General features: G+C 38.9%; 1 long non-coding RNA gene across 3 annotated transcripts in view; it reads left to right on the top strand.

Moving 5' to 3' along the window:
* LOC309439545 overlaps positions 1-1,271 on the top strand; it is a 64,469-nt gene extending 63,198 nt beyond the window's left edge. For all 3 annotated transcript variants that reach the window (XR_014184023.1, XR_014184024.1, XR_014184025.1), the window contains 3 exons: positions 412-479; positions 567-638; positions 723-1,271. This is a non-coding gene — a long non-coding RNA (uncharacterized lncRNA). The remainder of the gene's footprint in view (positions 1-411; positions 480-566; positions 639-722) is intronic.
* The last annotated feature ends 20,849 nt before the right edge of the window (positions 1,272-22,120 follow it).

Genomic DNA, 22,120 nt, shown 5'->3' with positions numbered 1-22,120 from the left:
TTTAAGTAATCAAGCCTTGATGTACATTTGTCTTTTTTCCTCCTGAAAGCTATTATAACAGGCTCTGCATGTATGACAATCGGTAAGGAAGAAAGGCGTTCTTTCTCTATAAGATGTTAATGGAGAAATTTAGTCTTCTTAAAAGAAAATATAGTTTTCATCAATCCTAAGCAAGTTTAAATCCAATTGAACCATGTCAGCAAAAGAAATTTTACTCAATTGGACAATCTGTAATTGGCAACAGTAATTCATAAAACTCTTAGCCAGCTCTGCTCATATATGGGATCTTGTGTTTTGGTTTGCTGTGAAGTTCAGTTTTGTGAAATAATAGACAGAATTAATCCATTTGTGCCTGGACCTCTAACCTATGTTGCTAAAGCCTGAATAAGTGAAATATCTTATTTTTCATAGAAAGAAGTTTGGAAAACTGCCAACTCCTTGCACGAAGACAGAAATAGGACGAGCAGAGAAGGGTGTTGGTGTTGGTAAGAGAAAAGTGACTGAAGTTGCATCGTTTGCATGATTAAAATCGTTGTGTCAATGTTGATTTCCCCCCCTCCTTTCAGACATTTTCAGATGCTGTCAAGTCAATGGAGTTCTGTTGTAGTGGTTGCTTCAGTGAACATTCAACGCTGTCGGTGAGTTTGGAATTAAAGTGAAAACCATCGACCGTTGATTGTACCCTCCAGCTAACCATCCTCCTCCTTACTTCATGCTTTCAGGCCTTAACACCGAAGATAGCAACCTAACCACCACATGATACTTCTCCCCCACCCTGCAAAGCTTTACAAAAAAAGGTCACAATCAACATTCATTGCTGTCGGTGGGTTTAACTATGTGGACAAGCTCACTGAACAATGAATGCAACTGTGGCCCCACATTTTACAGTTGCCATCGAGAGGAACATCAGCTCTGAAAGCAGTAATGAGAAGCAAACACTTCTTATAGGCTACATTTTTCTGGTAAAAAAAATAGTTTGGGGTATTCACTTTTTGCTTGCTTGTTTTTAAGTGTTTAATTTAGCTGACAAATGTAAAAAAAAAAAAAAAATCACTGCCTTTTCCTTGAATATTGTCCTCCCAGGATTCAGCATCATTGAAGCCATAAAAATTCTTATTCTTTCTTTATGTTGAAATAAGCAATAATATGGGGAACTTTGTGTGTATCCACTCCTAAGGACTCTGAGCATAAGAGGAAAAAATATTTAAATCTCATTTTAACTAAGCGTTGTAGAATATTTCAAATATATCTTCTGTGCTTGTCATGACAAATACATATGGGAGACAGAGTTCAAACATATAGATAAATTGTTATATTAAATAAAAGGTTAATTAATTTTACATTACTTGTTTTAAACACCTAAATAAATACTATTAGACAGCAAATACTATTTCATTTATCTTTTTTAGGGATGAAAGATAGCAGAGAAATGTATATCCAGTAATAGTAACAGAACCGTAGTTAAACTGTAAAATTGCTGTAAACTTTGGGTACCTGTGTCACACTCTGATGGTAATAAGAAAATAAAAGTATAAAAAACCTCACAACTTTGTCCTTATTTCCTTACAACCCTTTTGCTAATTGAGTCAAACACACAGATGGACCAGTCTACGTTTCTCACATCACACAGTCATCCAAGGTAAGTTCAGCCTTTAGACTTAGTGCAACTAAGTGTTCTGGAGTAGGAACTACTTCCAAAAGTTAGGTAATCACACAGCATTCATATTGTCCCTCCTCACAATGGGGTGTCCATTAAGAATGGTTTAGTTTGATTATTTGCAAAGTTTCCTCAGTACATCAGTTACACAACAGTCACCTCGCTTACTGTACTTTGCTTGTTTCGCCCAGATTTCACCATGCAGCAACTAAACAGGATAGAAGCATCAAAGCTATCATCTGAGAATATATCTTGAGCTTTGTGTTACCAGTCTACTTAAATGATAAAAGTGTATTTCAAGTATGTAAGAGGTAGGTCCTCAATACCATATCAGTGAAACTGATATTTGGGCTGGGAGGGAGAGGGAATAAAGGAAAACCAAAACAAAACATGAGTTCCTCAAAGACATATCCATACTAACAAATGAAATCCTGGAATTGTTTGGATATTATTTAATATTGATGTTCCAGAAAACTATTTTTTTTCATTGCAATATTTACTAGAGAAGAACCCCTGGGGTCTGTGGCTCCCTGGATACTACTGTGGTCAGAGAAACCTGAGGTAAGTATTAAAAGGAAGGGTTGCTATGGATGTGTGATTTCTCAGCAACACTGTTCAGAGATGAGCTTGTATCTTTAAGTTTACTCATTTCTGCAAAAATTAGTACCAGCTTACATATTGCAGTTAGATAAAATCATATTAAGAGCAGGACTCAAAGGTATATATTCTAGATAGAAGGAGAAGCTTTCAAATTAAGTTGTAGCCAGTATGTTCTTGCAAGAGTATGCATCAAGGTTCCTCACTGGAAACTAAAAATGTAGGTCTTCTCTCTGCAATACATTTATTAATGTTATAGTTCTGTTATTTCTTTTTAACAGAGAAAATACTTATCAAAATAGAAGATTCTGGAATTTGGCAACAATGGAAAGTATCAGCACCCTGGAGCGTGAATGGTTCTGTATATATGTTTTTGATGCAAACTGATAGCATCTGAATGATTAGCACTGACAGGACAGATCCCTGCGCAGGAAAAATATAAAGTTAGTTATATCCTTTTCTAAGGTGGTATTTTTCCTCAAAATACAGGTTTTCCCCTTACTTCTAGCATAGTTTTATTTCTATCATAATTTTGTTTCATGCACTCACTAAATACTAAACAGCAACAATCCATATCCTACTAGAACAGGGTGCAGAAACCTCAGCCAGTATGGACCTGGGCACAGATCCATCAGTCCACACTCAACAAATATTTTCACCTGGACTGCAAGTTTTCACTGGTTTCTGACAAACAGACTCGACAGCAATGATCACTTTTATTGGTGCCTGGTATAAAATTTATCAGTGATTTTAGTGACACTATGTTTTCATATAGAGACAGAAAAAGGACTTCTTAGTGTATGGATACACAATATTTCACACAACTCAACTAGAAGTCAACTTCTACAGATTAGTAATTTACAGAGTGTTCACCGGCAAAACAATACCGTTATTCCACACCCCACAAGAGAATGTCTCACACACATCTTTCCTTATGATGTAAAGCCACAGAACAATCCCATTTTGGTAACAGTAGCTGTGAAATACTGTTGAAAGGCTTCATGGTCATTTTCATGTTTGTGCTTGTTTGTTTAATATGATACATATGTACTCAGTGCAATGCCCACAGGCCATATAGACATTCTAGAAAATTGCTCCTCAGTGTCACTCTAAATAATTCACTCACAGCAATGTTTTTAGGTCAAGCATATCAAAGTTGCAGTAAATGCGATGGAGCTTGACATAATAGGAGCACTAGTTTTACAGCAGCAGAGAAGAAGGAGAAGGAATATACTTCCAATCCATGAGACATCAATTGCTGTTCCCCAGTGCACGCGATACTGTGCTTGACGACAGCAGAGATCGTACTGAGGGTTTGTTAGAAGGTTTGGAGTTGTTTGTTTGCTTTACTTAACCTCTAAGTGCTCATTTTCTTTCCTGACTTCTGGCATAAGATGGGTAAAACATCTAACCCAACAGTTTCTGCATTAAGTCTACAGCTTCTGTTTAGGAAGTACAGAAATACATTTGGTTTTACCTCTAAAACTACAAGTTAAAGAATTCCTATGATAGAAAAAAGTCTGTGATATTCAGGGCTGTGGCAGGATGAATATGTTAGACTCACTTTTTGGCACAGCCTAACACTACCACACTAACATCTCTTGCTTTACAGATGGTGAAGTGACACAGAGTAAGTTAAAAAGTTAAATATAGAAGTAGTCTATAGTTGAACTGGAAGCAGTATCTAGATGATCTTGGACTCCTATCATGTCTTTCTGGAAACAAAACAAAAAACAAAACAAACAAAAACAAACAAACACAAAAGAACCCTGTAATCGTGGCTTTTGCCCTAATGTGAACACCATGTTTTTCTTGCTGACCGCCCCCTGGTTTTTGTTTCGTTTTTGTTTGTTTGTTTTGCTTTTTTGTTTGTTTGGTTTTGTTTTGTTTGTTTTATGTCTATATTTGTTACTTTGCCAGAATTACAGGATAGCTTTTTTTAAGCACTTGCATAGTGACATTCAGCCATAGTGACATTAATTCTTATCTCTTGCCCTTTTCTTTATTTAGGTTTGTATAATTTTGTCTTCATTTTTTTTCCCTGTTAGCCTTCTTGTGCGTCCTCCTTAAGTGCAAGTGCCAGAAACACAGACCACATTCCAAACAGTCCAGCCAAGGCCAGCTGAAATAGTCTAATGTCTCCTTATTTTACAAGCAATCACTGATCTTTTCAGCCAAAAATAGCATTTGTAATGGCACTATACAGTTAACACATTTAAATTTATCTAACATTATTCCATAGCTACATTGGTGTCCACACACATTCTTTCATAGTTTGAAATACATTATTTAATCCCCTTAAAATGCAGCACTTGCACGTTTTTGAACTTAGAGAATATTTTTCCTACTCTCTCCTGGAGAAAAAAAAAATAAAAATAAAGATAAACTTCAGGATGAAACTTAAAATCTATGGCAGCATGTAATAGTAGGAATGAACTTTGAATACAAGCAGAAGCCAATCACGTTTTAGTAAAAAAAACATTTAAACTTGTCACTGTATTTCATTTCCCCCCGTTATTTTAATTTTAAAAGTACGGACTGCAAAAGAGTCAATAGAAAAAAAAAAAATTAAAAAAAGTTTTTCATATATAAATGAGATGCATCTGCAATGTGCATAGACATAAGAGAACCATTAAAACATTTGCCGTTTGTCACTATTAGGAGATATTGCAGATACTGTTGTATAATTTAAGCAAACAATTTCTGGAATGCAAAAGTTCAGTGCTGTCCAATAAGAAATGTATTAGAAGTAAAATAACAGCACTATTTACATTATGGCATCTCATTCTTTGTTCATATAGTAAGCATAATGGTTAACTGCCCCTCCTGCTGTCTGCATCCAAAGTGTATTTACAAGTTCAGTATTTTACGTTGCCGTGTTAGATTCTTCACTTTATAACAACCAATTGTCACAATCTGAATGCACAAATATGTCTGACAATATTATGTAAGATAACATTTATGTTTAAGTTTAGGAAGTATTGATCTGAGGAGGAAGCAGGGAGAGTATTCAAATTGTGCAGCTTCCAAATACAGCTCTTCCCAAAAAACTGATAGAACAGGCCAGTTTCTATGTCTGCTGGTTGTGAGACTGCCTTCACACTGTCACTGGAACCAAAAATAGTCTCCTTCTCCCAGGTTTGGATCTGAACCAATACCAAAAATTTAAGGAATGCTTCAGGTGCATAAACTCCAATCCACACAAACCACAAATTGCAACAGAAACTTTGTCTACGTTTCACAGTAGATCAGAAATAAGCCGCCTATCTCTGCAGCTGGTGTATACACCCCTGATACATATTCTAACCTTTCCTCACTGTTTCATGAGATACAGCATCTTTCAAGATAGCCCTAAAATTTTTGATGATGTTTTAACAAAGCCGCTTTAATGTATTTTAAGTTCGAAAACAGATTATCATGAGACCTGGTGATGTAAGTTGTTGTGTCGCCTTTTGTTGGTTGTTTTGTGCTTTTTTTTACTTGGTTTGGGGTTTTTAAAATCACCATTCTTTTCTCTGTTTGAAATGTCACAGTAGGTGTTTGTGATGAAATATGAGTCTAAAGTGGACTGGATACCACAATTCTAGGATACCGATGTTCAGGCAAAGAGGGAAGAGAGGCTGAAAGTAACTTTCACCTGGCCATTAAGATAGTGGAAGTTTCACTTTGCACTCAAGATAAACTACAAAGTACATAAACTATTTATCTATGCCCAGTCCGGACAGTGTTACACGGGAAAGGTTTATCTCGCAGGGGCAAAAGGATGCTGGGGCAGGAATTAGCTGGGCTCATTTGGAGAGCTTTAAACTAGGCTCGAAGGGGGATGGGGTTGTAGCTGGGCTTGTCCCAGTGGAGCTGCATTCTAAAACTGATGAGGACCGGGTGGCCTCCTATGCCCCTAGGGAGAAACTGGTGTGCTCTGCTCGCTCCCTGAAATGCCTGTACACCAATGCGTGCAGCATGGGGAATAAGCAGGAGGAGTTAGAATCCTATGTTCGGTCAGGAGATTATGATCTGGTGGCAATTACAGAAACATGGTGGGACAGTTCACATGACTGGAATGTGGTCAATGTGAGAGAGCAACTACAATGTACTAAGTTCTGCCCAGGAGCAGACAACAAGCGAGTTGAGAGTGTATGGGTCAGAATTAAGGGGCAGGCTGGCAGGGGTGACACTGTTGTGGGCGTCTATTACAGGCCACCAGATCAGGCTGAGGAAGTTGATGAGGCCTTCTATGGGCAGCTGAGAGTGGCATCACAGTCACAGGCCGTGGTTGTTGTGGGTGATTTTAACTTCCCTGATGTTTGCTGGAAGGACCATTCAGCCAGCCAGCCACAGTCCAGGAGGTTCCTCCAGTGCATTGGTGAGAACTTCCTCATGCAGATGGTGGAGGAGCCAACTAGGAGAGGTGCACTGCTGGATCTCATCCTCACTAACAAGGAGGGTCTGGTCGAAGCAGTAAAGGTTGAGGGCTGCCTGGGTTGCAGTGACCACGAGATGGTGGAGTTCAGCATCTTGTGTGGCAGGCACAGAATAGCAAGTAGAATTGCAACCCTGGACTTTAGCAGGGCTAACTTTGGCCTTTTCAAGCAATTGCTGGGGGAAATCCCATGGGCAAGACTGCTTGAAGGAAAAGGGGCCCAAGATAGCTGGGTGGCATTCAGAGATTGCTTCTTCCACGCTCAGGATCAGAGCATCCCCACACGTAGGAAGTCAAGGAAGGGAGCCAGGAGGCCTGTGTGGTTGAATAGGGATCTGTTGGGTATGCTCAAGCAGAAGAGGAGAGTTTACAGGTCATGGAAGCAGGGGCTGGCCACTTGGGAGGAATATAAGGCTGCTGTTAGAGGATGTAGGAAGGCAGCTAGGATAGCCAAGGCCTCCTTAGAATTACAACTGGCGAGAGGGGTCAAGGACAGCAAAAAGAACTTTTTCAAATACATAGCAGATAAAACTAATACCAGAGGCAACGTAGGCCCACTGATGAATGGGGTGAGTGCCCTGGTGGCAGAAGATACAGAGAAGGCAGAATTACTGAATGCCTTCTTTTTCTCTGTCTACTCTGCCGGAGGCTGTCCTGGGGAGCCCTGTACCCCTGAGACCCCGGATGAAGCCAGGTCAATGGAGGAGTTTGCTTTAGTCGATGAGGACTGGGTTAGGGAGCAATTAAATAGTCTGGACATCCATAAATCCATGGGTCCAGATGGGATGCATCCACAGGTGCTGAGGGAGCTGGCTGAAGTCATTGCTGGACCGCTCTCCATCATCTTTGCCAAGTCTTGGGAAATAGGAGAGGTGTCCGAGGATTGGAGGAAAGCAAATGTGACTCCAGTCTTCAAAAAGGGCAAGAAGGAGGATCTGGGTAATTACAGACTGGTCAGCCTCACCTCTGTCCCTGGAAAAGTAATGGAACAGCTTATCCTTGGTGCCATCTCAAGGCATATTAAGGATAAGAGGGTTATTAGGGGCAGTCAGCATGGCTTTACCAAGAGTAAGTCATGCTTGACCAACCTCATAGCCTTTTATGAGAATGTAACAAGGTGGATGGATGATGGCAGAGCGGTGGATGTGGTCTACCTTGACTTCAGTAAAGCCTTTGACACAGTCTCCCACAGCATCCTCACAGCTAAGTTGAAGAGGTGTGGTCTAGACAATAGAGTAGTGAGGTGGGTTGCAAACTGGCTTAAGGAGACAAGCCAGAGAGTGGTAGTCAATGGTGCGGAGTCTAGTTGGAGGCCACTATCTAGTGGAGTGCCTCAGGGGTCAGTGCTGGGGCCAATATTATTCAATATATTCATTAATGATTTAGTACACTCTATTCCCTCATCTATCAGCAAGTTTGCTGATGACACTAAGCTGGGAGGAGTGGCTGACACGCCAAGAAGGCTGTGCTGCCATCCAGCGGGACCTGGACAGGCCGGAGAGTTGGGCGGGGAATAACCTGATGAAATTTAACAAGGGAAAGTTTAGAGTCCTGCATCTGGGCAGGAACAATCCCAGGTTCCAGTACAAGTTGGGAAATTAGAGAGCAGTGTAGGGGGAAGGGACCTGGGGGTCCTGGTGGACAACAGGATGACCATGAGCCAGCACTGTGCCCTTGTGGCCAGGAAGGCCAATGGCATCCTGGGCTGTATTAGAAGGGGGGTGGTTAGTAGATCGAGAGAGGTCCTCCTTCCCCTCTGCTCTGCCCTGGTGAGACCCCATCTGGAATATTGTGTCCAGTTCTGGGCTCCTCAGTTCAAGAAGGACAGGGAACTGCTGGAGACTGTCCAGGGTAGGGCAACAAAGATGATTAAGGGAGTGGAGAACCTCCCTTATGAAGAAAGGCTGAGGGAGCTGGGTCTCTTTAGTTTGGAGAAGAGGAGACTGAGGGGTGACCTTATTAATGCTTATAAATATATAAAGGGTGAGTGCCACGAGGACGGAGCCAGGCTCTTCTCGGTGACAAACAATGATAGGACAAGGGGTAATGGGATCAAGCTGGAACACAAGAGGTTCCACTTAAGTTTGAGAAAAAACCTCTTCTCAGTGAGGGTAACAGAGCACTGGAACAGGCTGCCCAGGGAGGCTGTTGAGTGTCCTTCTCTGGAGACATTCAAAACCCGCCTGGACATGTTCCTGTGTGACCTCACCTAGGTGTTCCTGCTCCAGTAGGGGGATTGGACTAGATGATCTTTTGAGGTCCCGTCCAATCCCAAACATACTGTGATACTGTGTGATACTGTGAAACTACACTGTCACCTATGAGTAACAGCAAGTTATCCAAATAATCATGGTATTAAGCTAACATTCTGTGATTCTGTAATTGATTGCATGGATCTATTATTTAGCGATTAAACAGTTAAGATATTTTATCATAGGCATTTTGAAACACTGAAACAAATAGAAATACAAAAATATTAATTTTAGCTAGTGAGAGTTGAGTCCAGGTGGTTGCCCTCAAAAGTCAACATCACCATCTGATGTGTAAAACATTCCTAATTATCATAAAGTACACCCTGTGCTAATTACCGTGTTTGCCACAAAATAATGAGCCATGATAAGCCTGGAGTTCATGATGATAGATTTACGTGTAAATGCCATCCAGCTCACTGTCTTGGTATCAATATGCTGCTGGTTACCACACTGACAGGCATGATGAAATCACTGCATCCACTGTCCAGCAGACTACAGAGGCCAGAAACTGCTAGAGTGATAGCAAAACTAACAGCACTTTCAGACAGACATTCAGGAAAGGGAAAAAAGACAGTACCTGAAGACGGCTGCCAGCTGTGGCCTACAGAATATCTTCAAGGAATCTTTGTAGCCTCTCCAGGAAGATATCTGTACATCCCCAAAACAACTGCAGGAGATAATTCCACAAGTTCATGTGGATCATCACCTACTAACTAATGAACTCAGATTCTCTGCTGGATTCAGTCAACATGCTTCTATCTGTTTCAGTGGAATTATGCCAATTTGTACAAGCTGAGGATTTGGCAAGCACAAGAGAAATGTAAAAATATAGTCGCACATCTTACACTAAATAAAAATGCAATCAGAGGTAGATGTCACTCTTGGGGGAACACAGAGAGAGAAACAAAAGAATACGTACTCGAAAAATACGTGTTCCCACCTACAGAGAGTGTTTCCGCCCGCAGAAAATCTGTGGGTGGCCCTGGACACATAGCACTTGGATGCCTAAATACTCCATTTGTGCAGATTACTGCTTTGCATGTACCAATAAGGAACTTCAGAACACAACAGGCAGGAGAGTATTCTGGGGCAAAAACATCACACCCACACTATGGTAATCTGGCCTTTGCCACCACATGACAGTCTCCTTCACTTCATGAAGCTTGAGGTATGTGGGTGGGAAAGAGCTCACAGTGTATTTTTATCTGACAGTGGCTCCCACAGCACAAGTGTATCTACTTGAAGCCATGGCAGCTAGTTTCCTCCCTCTCCCTTCACATTGTGCAGTTTACGTCATTGCACATTATTTTGATACAGAGCTAGTAAAACTGAGCCATTCATTGGTTGCAACTGAGAGAAAAAAAAAAAAAAAGGCAAAACATCATTACGTCATTTGAAATATCTCTGTCAGAATATCCAGGATCTTCTTCATTTGGGGTGCAGCCCCCTCTGGTCCAGAACTATGTACTGACTTTAGACAAAAGATGTCTTATATTCTACAAAATTTTAGACATTGCAGGTATGTGTACAAATGCTTAAAACTGCTGACTTGAAGTGTCTTCTGGAATGAGATCACATGCATCAAGAGTAAGACAACCAAACTACAGGTCTGTACAAAGTGAATACTAAAAACTGACGGTTAATAGTAAATTTAAAAAAAAAAAAACAAAAAAGTACCAAAAAAATTAATACCTCCCTTTTTACCCCTCTCTCTGTTTGCTACACCATCCATCCCATGTGGATGCAGTCAGGCACCTAAAACACTCCATAAAAACAAAACAAAAACCCACACACCACCACAAAAACAACAAAACATTGGGCTTCCTTCTTCCTTATACAGACTTATCTGTGTGGGAGTGTGACTTTTGCTTTAAACCTTGTACTGATCTCTCGGGGACACTACTGTACCTGTTGCTAATTAGTCAGGCACGTTGCTGAGGAGTAATCAAAGTGAGACATGCAAACCTGCACACTTTTTTTTTGATAGAGCTTAGGTGCATAGCGTTCCAGCTCATTTTGTCTAGTGCTAGTGGTTCTTCTCTACTGAGATGAGGGACCGGAGCCATACTTTCCTGAAGAAGTATTCCTGTCTCATTCATTTTCCACGAGGACTCTGCCAGATTAGCTCAGGGTTCCCCTGACAAAATCATCTACAAAGAAATTCTGACTTGGATGCCCAAATCGATAAAATTACATTAGCAGCTTTCTGTGCTTGAGCTCACAGGGCACTGGTGCCACTATCTTCCTCATAACAGCAGGAGCCACAGTTTTAACAGGCCCTCCTTTCATGTTGAGCAATAAAGCTGGTGTCTCTGCAGTGCACATAGATGAAGCTGGTGGGTTCCCGAGCTGACTGCAGTTTACATACCTTTGTTATCACCTGAAGCTGTAACAGTTCTAAAGGGAGAGCAGAGACTCTATTTACAAGCACAGAAAACTGCAATGTGTGCTGAGGCTCTATGTTCACTTTCAGATTGTTGGCTGCTACATTTCATCAGCTCTTTCTAAAATAAGGTTGCTCACTAACTGCTTTCCAAGCTTTCACATATGTATCATTTCCATCAGCTACAAGTGTAAATTTGCAAGCAAAGGGAACACACACACACAGTCTGATGGAATCCGTATAGAAGGTAAAGCTGTCACCAGATGGCATTTTTAAGTTTTGTGCAGCAAGATATTCAGAAGCAGCATCTGAATTTTGGATGCTTCACTTTATTTTTTTTGGATACTCCCAAAACACAGCATTTGTTCCTAGAAATAACTCTTGTGATATTTTGCGGATAAACCTCTAACAGCTCACTTTTCTTGACTACATACCTAGACTATAAGAGCCCTAAATTAGTACTTGGGTAGAGACCACTCAAAAATTCAGTCCATAGTGTCAGTAAATAAACTTTTTATGAATATAATTTTGAGTCAGCCCTAACAGTAGCAAAAATAAGTAGGTTGCATGTTCCTTTCCTACAGGGAAAAGTTGCCAAAAATATTTAACTGTCACTTTTCATCTTCAGAACAATGTCAGCTACTGAAAAAAAAGATTTGCAATGAGCAATTATGTCTTCAGCTTTCATGTCATTTTACATCATTCCACTACCAGCCATGCTCAAAAGCTTAGAGGCAACATTCTAGGCCAGTGACTTTTGCAGACAGTGTATTTGCTGTTTGGTAATTAAATTAGATACCCTTTAAATAACCAGATTCTGAAACAGACAGCCACTTAGAAACACATGACCAAATGCATCACTGGCACTCTTGACACTGGATGAGGAAAATCAAACATGTTAGCAATCATTATCTATCACTGAGGATTATGCATTTAAGGATTATGATATTAAGAATAAGTGGATCAGCAAATCACTGCAGAGAGAAATCTTTAAGATGAAGCTAAAAGCCAGGCTGAAGGACTGACCTACTTTTCATCATCCAGTTTTATTTATACACATATAGAATTTTTTCTTATGATTATCAAAATACTTCTCCGACCAAGAAAGCTCTCAACTGTTAATAAAACTAAAAAGAGAATTAAGTACTGCAGTAGGTGCTCAGCTTTTACTTTTAATAAGGTTTTAGCTTGTATCTCATGCAAATAACCACTGGTGCTGTTTCAGCTAAAACATTAAACAGCAAAATAGAGACATCAATTTTCACTTGAAATAGAAATTTTTGTGAATAAATTAAGATATTTACTCTCAAGGTAAGACTTAAAATAGAAATTCTAAAAAAAAAAAAAGTGTATTTCATACCCAACAGGGCTCAGAGGTGTCTACTGAGTAAAAATTACATAGGTTTTTTATGTTTTCAAGACCTGGATTTGGAGATGAACGTTAAAAAAAAAAAAAAAAAAAGTCAGAAAAAGATCTGATGGCTGCTACAAGATATGTTCTTTGTAAGAGTAGTTTTCATAATTTCAAGGGACAAAGAGACCTTTCTGATTAAAAAAAAAAAAAAATGTTAATGGATCAAGCCATGCAAACGATAACAGAGCACAGAAAGAACACAGCTTGAAGCTGCAGTCTGGTAAGTCATGCAAGTGGTTCCACAGCAGAGGCTATTGGGGTTCCTCAGTTCAAGCATACATTCTTCAGTCCACCCACAAGGTTCAGCTCAGAGCTCTTGGTAGCTTAATTCCCTTATCATCTTGCTGACAATCAGCATTCAAGTGGAAGTCCTCAATTTGCAACAACCATGCAAAAAAAGTCCAATTTTAAAATCCCATTTATCTTCTCTTCCGGAGCCTGACCAATCGGCCTTTTATTTCAAGATAAACACAAACTACAAGACACTATCAACAGTCACAGATTATGAAAATACCCAATCTACCTAACTGTGCCTGCCCACCACTGTAAGGTCATCAAAATCAGCCCCACAAGCTGAAGATGACATGGTACGATTGTAGCGTTGCCATCGTTTCTTCCAAAGTATTGAGCTAGAAAATCAGTCTAAATGTTTGCCGGCATCGCTTTGGTTGAAACATGTGGAAAAAAAATCACTTAAGAATGAGGAAAATGCAACCTACTACATGTATATTTCTGACTATTACAAAACATTGAAACTGAACAAGTGGTTTCTGTGTCCCACCCAGTGCCATGGGTAGAAGTTTGTGGTGCTGCCACATCAGCTGCCCGCAGGTGTTGCAATGGGTGGCTGTGTAAAGCATCTATTCATTGAGCTCTGTCACTCCAGTTACATGTTTTTTAATGGCAATGAAAACAGAGAAAACAAAAGCCAGTTATGCTTTAACTTCAGAGCCTTCATACCCAAAAACTTCAGCTCTGTGTCTCGGGCAGTGCAGCCCAGAAGAGACACGGCATAGTCTCAGGTATTTTTCTGCTCCAATAACCTGTCTCTGCAGCGCTTACAAAAGATTAAAAAAAAAAAAAACAAAAAAACACCTTGATATAGGTACACTGATAGCAGAAGGTCATCTGACATTTGTCATTTGACTGACAAATTTTATTCTTAAACTTTCCAAGTTCACAGGAAGGCTTTTTTTTGGTGAAAGGTCATAAAAGGAATGCTAAATTTATCTGTAGGTGCTGCAAGAATCAATGCACAAGAAGCGAGGAGATACTGTTCTTTCCAGTTTGCAGTTCCTGTTGGAATATATTCTCCAGTTGCACCAATTTCCTCTTTGTCAGGGTAAAGCTTTTATGAGATCCCTAGAGTCTGTGTGCAATATTTATTCTGTTAGTCTAATTAAAGGTATTACTACATACAAAGTTACTGGATCTGTCCCCAATGACACTTCATCTTTGTTTTGTTCCCCCCCAAATGTTAAGAGTTCATTAAAAAAAAATAATCTGGCTTCCAGCAAACTTATGTTCTACTTTCATCTAGAAAAGCATAGATGTCTTGAGCCACAACGATGCAGTAACCACAGCACTCACCTTTCCAACTGTCTACACACATCAGCCTCTAGTAAATGGAGTAATATGTAGCATCAGTCTGTGGTGACTTTTATGACTGGGATCAAAACAGCTCCATCAACTAGCAAGTGTGAGTATTACCTTTACCATCTAACCAAGTGAGATTTCAAAATTAGAAGTACAGAGGGTATTTCTGCTGATCAGAAAGATTTAACATCTCTCTTCTCATCGAAAATTCTATTTGAAATAAAAAATGAATGCTTCCAAATCTAGTATTACTGTACACAATGTACAGTAATTTGGTATCTTACTAAATTTTTTAAAAGAACATTGAGGCAAAAAAACCCTCAGTTCTCACCAACGAGACATTAGGGAAAATTAAAATAAGGTTGCATGACAGATTTGTTTTTTGTGTCATTTGATATGGACAGACCCGGTATTCAGTGTAACTTTAGCTAAGAAATCATTCTTCTCTCAGATCACAGTCTTGAGGAACATATAACAGCAGTTAAACATGCAATAAACAAACCAAAGCATTTAGTATAGCAACTGGACTTCCCTGTCCCCTGACAACAAAATAATGAATTAACCGGAAAATACATTTGCTCAGAAGAACAAGACTTTTGTGATTTCCAGTCAAATTGCACAATAAATGTGAATCAAAACAGACAGGAGAAAAATTGGAAGCTTAGAAGCATTTGTTTCAGTATTTTAAAGCAAAACCATGGAACATTTTTCATCTAGAATAACCTCTTCTTAATACAGATTAAACACACATAAAATAATTCCTAAGTTAAAATATTATTTTCAGACCATATATTTGAGTTCACCCAAAAGTAAGTGATGGGAAAGCTAACCCCCACCTTCTCCCATCTGGTTTGGTTTGTCCTGAAACCATTTCCTCTCTCTTCCTCTCAAATGCACTAATTCAATCATTGAACTGAAAAAGTCCAGCTTTATTTAACATCTGTACTTCAATGCACATATGTAACTGGGAGATTGCAAAGCCTTTTGCTAAGCAGTATTCAATTATATTTTGCAAAGAACACCTTTAAATTTGTTAGGATTTTGATACATGTTGACATGGGTAGTAAACATAACTGGTAGTCTGGGGACAGAGTACATATTAATTTTCTCTAGACACCACCAAAGAAAAAATTTGGTGGTGGACAAACCATCACTTCAGGGAACGTACTGCACAATAAATTGAGACAGAACTGAGTCACTTTCTTGCTCCTGTTAGACTCCTTCCACTGCAGTAGGCTTTGCCCCTTGTTGCCACCATGACACCCCAGATTGTATCTTCTTCACCCAAAGAGTCATGCAGGACCTCCAAAAGCATAAGAACCAATATTCACGTAAAAAGTCAGCACTATTATCACTTGGACAAATTAAATATCACATGGTAAAAGCTATTTCATTGGATCCCAAGGCTACAACTGAGGCAAGGAAAGCAGATGTCTGTTTGCTTTATAAACACTACAGAAAAGCACAGAAGCATAATCAAAAAGTTGATGTCAATGCAGAAAGAATTTTCTGCTATGTTTCAACTTCCCTTCATATCAAGGAATTACCAGAATCTATGCATTTTTGGTGTACCCATAAAAATAGTATTTACTCATAACGAAGCTTAAAATAAAAATGCGAAAGGCAATGACAACCAAAATATGAAAATACAGGGATAAAATATGTCATTCGATGATCTCTCATTACCACTCATTCCATTTCCTCCCAACAATTTCCAGGCATATTGACAAGCAAGTCTCTCCTTCCTGTATGAATCTTTATTCAAAATCTGAAAAGCCTGTCCAAACTACACAGCATCTGTTAATCCTGCTTTGGATCTCCAAGGTTGAGTGGTGGTTGCATGGTACAAGGTGATATAGAGCAGCATTTTTATTCACTTGCAGCTTGACCAAAATTAATTTAGTTTCTACATTTGCCAGTTTTAAGAAGTTTGAAAAAGTAAGGTCCTTACGAGAGAGAGCTAAGCTTTTATCATTCAAAAGCAGCAGCATGGAAACATGTCTCACAAAGCTATTTGAGGGTAACCAGGGTTCTACTGCATTAGATAAAGAATGAAGTCAACTGTGGGATGATGAAAGCTGGCAAATTAAGTAATATTTTGCAGGGTGATTTCAACTACTACGGTGGTCTGTGTGAGACACAGAAAACTTGCTGTTAGTTTATTAATTTACTTTTGAGACTGGGATTTTCAGTGTTTTAGGAGTAAAAACTGAATACATTGCTACCTTAGTCACCTTTGAAAAATCTAAGTAATAATAAAGTAAACAAGAAGAATCTGGATAAACGCAATCCATTATTTTAGATCTGAGAATCCACTATTTGCTTTTTTCTACCCAGGCAATTGCTCAGGTACTGGAAACCTGGCAAGATGACCTGCTCACTTTCCATTATACAGGGAAAACCACCCCATTCAGTCTCATTCCAGAGCTGTTACCCTTACTCTAAAAACAGAAACTGGAATGAGATCAGTGGTACTTCTTTCCTCACTGCTTCTGGAAAATGTTTTTGCTTGATGCGTAATACCCATTTCAACATTCCATCTGAATGCTTTTGATATGAAAATCCCCAAATGATAGCACATATGAGCACAGAACAACTAAATCTACACAGCAGAAGACAGAAGAGAACATGAACTGGCATTAGAAATCTGGACTGCAATTTAATGTAACTTGTAGTTTGTTGGGTTTTGTGTGTGAGGTTTTTTTGTTTATTTGGGTTCTTGTTGTGTTTTTGTTGTGGTTTTTGTTTGGTTTTGTTTGTTGTTGTTTGTGGGTTTTTTGTTTGTCTTGTTGGTGGGTTTGTTTGGTTTGTGGCATTTTGTGGATTTTTTTTTAGGGGGGCAGTGTTAAGATCAAAGAGCAAATGAACATGGGATTCTAGGTAGAGCTTCTTTGGCAAAGTACACAAAGTACACACTTTTCTTCAAAAGAAAAGAAACCAAACCCAGTCTTAATTCCTTAACATATTCTGAAAATACAATGTGGAAAAAATGACAGAAGTCGGATATCAGAAAATTTTCTGGAACCTGGTTTGCAACAGAGAATTTATCATGCATTCTTGTTGCATATTATCTCATTACAGTATGTATAAAGTTGTCCAGACTTACACAGAACAAGATTTTGAATCTTAGAACACTTTATTCATTGCTGAGACATAAGGGTGGCCCAAGGAATCAGTGAACATGCCTGTACTGGTTTCAGCAGGGAGTTTGCCTTAGTGACTGAGCAAGCCAGCACCCAAACATCCTGGGCACGCAGGGAAGTTAAAGACATGAGTTTGCTGTTCAGGCCACCTTCTTCAACTTGCGCACACACATACAAGCAGCATCACTAAGGAATCACAGCAAGTGGTGACCTTATCAAAATGGAGACCAAAAGAACCTGATAGAGTATGTTGCAAACTGGAATATTTTTGCTGTGTCTGCTATGGCCTCTACACAATCAAGGAAGGAGTCGTGCAGCCCCTTGCTGGAAGACCTTCATTTCAGCCCATGAGTAATACCAGGAGCGCTTCAGCACATTTGGGTTTGCTGGCCCTCCAGTCAGCTCCCAAACCACAAACAGTGATAACACTGGCAGCTTGTGTTCCTGAGACAATCTCAAAGCTTTTCAACAAGAAGCCACACAACCTCATGACATAGACAATATCATTATGAACTTCAAACGCATAACAGATCTATTGAAAAAAAGAGCAAATATGAAATGCAGAATGTTAATTTTGGAAACAAAGTAATTGTGTCATAGACTACCCTTAAGCCTCTATTTTAACATGTCATTGGAGGAGAAAGATGTTCCTGAATGGTCTTCCCTTAAAGAAGCGGCTGGAAAATGCACATGGTAAACAAAGTTGAAAAGAGAAAATACAGGAAATTTTTTATGTGTCAGCTACAGCAATTTTAATGCTATGCAAGATTCAGGAAAAAAAGGTTAATATAAGTTGAATTAATCATGTTAGGTTCAATAGAGTATGGAAATTAAAGTCTGAGGATTCAAAATCATGCTTAATACTACATAAGGTTTACTCTTAAAAAAAAAACCAACCACCTTACTACTCTTTGATAAGTCTAAGAACTTTCCAAGCACAGAAAACGACCCTGTGAAAACACAGATAAAATACCCAGCTTTCAAGTAGTATTTAAATATGTGTTGTATTGAATTGGTTGAGTGGGAAGCCAAATCTTTATTGGACTGCCCACCATGCCTCAAATGCACGTTATTTAAAGTAAATCAAATAATCAATTCAGTTAAGTCAAGGTATGGCTGATTATTATCAATTATTATCAATTTGATTATGCAACATTCCAATAAACCTTTATTCAAGAGCTCACAAGTTCCTCATTGCTCATCAGGCATGCAGAGTTAGGTGTTAATTAAGAAACTCCTCACTCACACAATAAGAGCTGCTATAACTTCAAAAAAACGCGTCTTTAAAAAGAAAGAACTATCACTTGGTATTTTTAAACAGCTATTAAACACAGGGTCCCATTCCCAAATCTGTATTCTCAAGAGCTCTCAGAAATGACTGGTACTTCATATCACACTCTAGAAAACTTCACCCCTTAAAGCGATCTTTCACACATTGCTTCTGTGCTTATCTATAAATATAATGAGCAATCAGCTCCCACAGTGATGCCTTACTATCTCTCTAGAACTACTCTTCTATTGTAAAATTTTCAGACAGTGCCTTTGCCCATTAATAAACAAAGCAGTCGAGCTTGCTTCTTTTCAGTAGTTTAATCTCAGACTATCTAGGCTGCACACAAACTCATATATCTTTATGAGCAACTATTTGGCACAGAAACAAACTTTATTAAAGATCTGAATTTCAAGCTACAAATCAGAAATTGACTTTTTTATGGCCTTTCTTTATACACATAGTACAAAGCACACCATTAATAAACAAACATGTGCCCTAAACTCCCAGAGTCAGCTTTATAGCAAAGCTGTCTTTATGAACATGATGTTATATCTCTCTCAAAACCCACATTTGCTGACGAGAGGAAGCTGTGTGGCAGACTACATCTGCACCCGTATTGCCAGAACATACATATATAAACCAGAGACTACTGTAAATGTATATGCACAAAAATATCTTGTGATACAATGCTTAATTTCATATCCGTTCAGCCATCCCCCCTATGGAGACATGGCTGCGGATCTCTTATTTCTCTTGAGTTTGTCTGTCCATGTTCTAAATTTGATATCTACTTAAAACTGTTTTGAATCTAATCCATTAGGGGTTAAAAAAGCTCTTATGAAGAGGCTTTTAACCATTGGAGCTCTTACCATGGCATTGGAAACATGGGTGGCATATTAAATAGTTACACCACCAGATCCAGACAAAATCCCATTTGAGGCAGAAGCTGGGACCAGCTACAGGAAAATGCTAATAGGCAGCCAAAGACAAAGTCCCTGGATTCAAGCAGGGCAGACATTCAATGCAGCTTTCCACTTCTTGCAGATGCATTTAGGAGAGGCACCACCTGTTTCCCCAGATGTTTACGTGCTTCTTTAGAAGATAACTAATCAACCAGTTAATCAACCCTAATTGTGTTATGCGAATTTTACAATTAATGGATAATCCACATGGAAAACAACCCTGAAACTTACTGTGTTTTGTCTACCCACAGTAGTCCCATGAATTTCTAAAAATTACAAGTGCATCCACGCTTAAAAGAAATTATCCTGAGGCCAAACTGAAGTAAAACCGTTGAAACATTTTCAGGGAAGCTATACTTTATGTAAGTTATTGTACAGCTTGTCCCTCTTTTTTCCAAAGAAGTTTCTCAACGCCAAGAAAGACAGCACTCTGTTGGCTTTGCAGGGACTACAGTTATATATTATACACTATTCTAGTCACACAGCCTGAGATGATTCAGGTTACATAGCTGCCATTTTCTTTGTTTCTGCTATTAAAGGCAAACTAAATGTGGGATATAATGAATGAAAACTGTGACATGTTACTAATGTAAGCAGAAATACCTAAAGAAAATACAAAAAAGAAAAATCAGCTAAACCAATCTTAGATGCATATGCCTAGGTTTAATACAAGCACTTTCATTAAAGTATCAGTTAAGCAAGTTTGAGAATATTTTGTAGTTTAGGAACCTAAGCAAGTATTTCCACCCTGTATAATGAAGCAGGCAACTTAAAAACCAGATCTATCAAGAGCCAGTTGATATATGGGTACTTGCACTTCATACACATTTGCTAGCTTGTAGTTGAGATCACCTGCACTCATTTAAATCTATTGCTTTCCTTTGTAGCAAACAGCAAAAAGAAATTTAATTGGTATTTGGTTTAGGATATTTTTTGTATGCATTAATACATTGGTTCAACTTCTTGGCTAAATTTTTTTTGACCATCCCTTACTCTAGGGGACCTGAACATGAAGACAAACTGAATGCATGCCATTTTATTTACACAGCTTTTTGTATGTTTATCACCAGCTTCTAGTTGAAGGGAAACTTACGATAGTTATGGAAGAAACATACCCTTTCTGTCCCAAAAGCATGTTTTCACAAATATAGGAATATTCAAGTTACATATCTAACTTTTTATCCCTGACCCCTCTTTTTTTCAGAGCACTTTTCTGTCTCTCGTCAGGTGCTGAGTCCTGTTCTTTTAATTTCTCCTAGGTAATACACACGTTTATTTGGTTTTGCATTCAAGTCAGATTTTTAAAGCCAAACTGTGCTCAACAACAGCTACAAGCAGTAGATTCCCATTAACAGTTTTCTTCAAACCCTATACTAAAGAGAGAGATTTAACGCACACGGGTTATTTGTCTTGTATGATACATGGATAAGGCTTTTTTGTAATGTCCATTTCATACACCATTTATTATTTGTTGCCATAGCATACACACAGTGTTTGGTGGTTGAGAACATAAATTATTGCAGTATTCTCAGAAACAAAGTTCACAGCCCATCTGTGTTAACTAATATGTTGATTTCGTTTCTCTAATTTATACAACAGTCACTTCATGACTGAAGTTTTCTACCAATAAAATATCTTACTGGAAAAATAACAAGGAGTAGATAAACACCATCATATTTAAGTTTTTGATTATTTGTAAGACTAGGTTCTCAAACCTGACTTCATACCAGAGACAGAATTTAACTAGATAAAATGGAATAAACTTGCTTCCCACTCCCCACCCTTAATCCCAGCAACTGCCAATGATGATTGAAGGTGCAGCCCTGATAGAATATGAATGCAAGCTGGGTATTCACTATTTACTTTACACTTCCTTGTTCATGCTGCGGAGGTAAACATTGAAAGTTTTGCAGTCTAAATAGAACTTCTGGCCCTACTGGTAAAGAAAGAAAATAAAATCTTCCTAGTACCAAGACAAATTGTATCTACAATTAGATTATCAGCATTGCACATCTTCTAGAAGGAAAACCACATCACTGAAGATTTATCTTCCCTAAAAAGCATTCAACCAGCTTCAGCTACTTTTCAGAGGCCAGTTTGGCATAAAAGAATGTATCTTCCCCAAGCTCATAATTTTTAACACCACCAGAAAAACAAATGCTTGTGAGACAACCAGTGGTACCAAGAGCACACACAAGAGATAAGGGCACCATTCAAACTTCCCTCATGAATATTTATTCAGAAACACATCACCTTGCAATTAGAGCGCAAATTCTTCAAAGTTTCCCCCTCGTTTCCCTATACACGCTATTTAAGTGCCCAAACCTCCTCTCCACATCCCGGCACATGTGCGTAGCCAAAGCGTCCTCCAACTAAAATGGCGGCTGAGTGAAACAAAGAGCCTGGCAACAACAGAAACTGCA

Source organism: Streptopelia decaocto (genome assembly GCF_964273445.1).
Source record: "Streptopelia decaocto genome assembly, chromosome: 5".
NCBI classification, from domain to species: domain Eukaryota; kingdom Metazoa; phylum Chordata; class Aves; order Columbiformes; family Columbidae; genus Streptopelia; species Streptopelia decaocto.
Note: the sequence above shows the minus strand (reverse complement) of the source record. Positions and strands in the feature narration are given on the sequence as shown.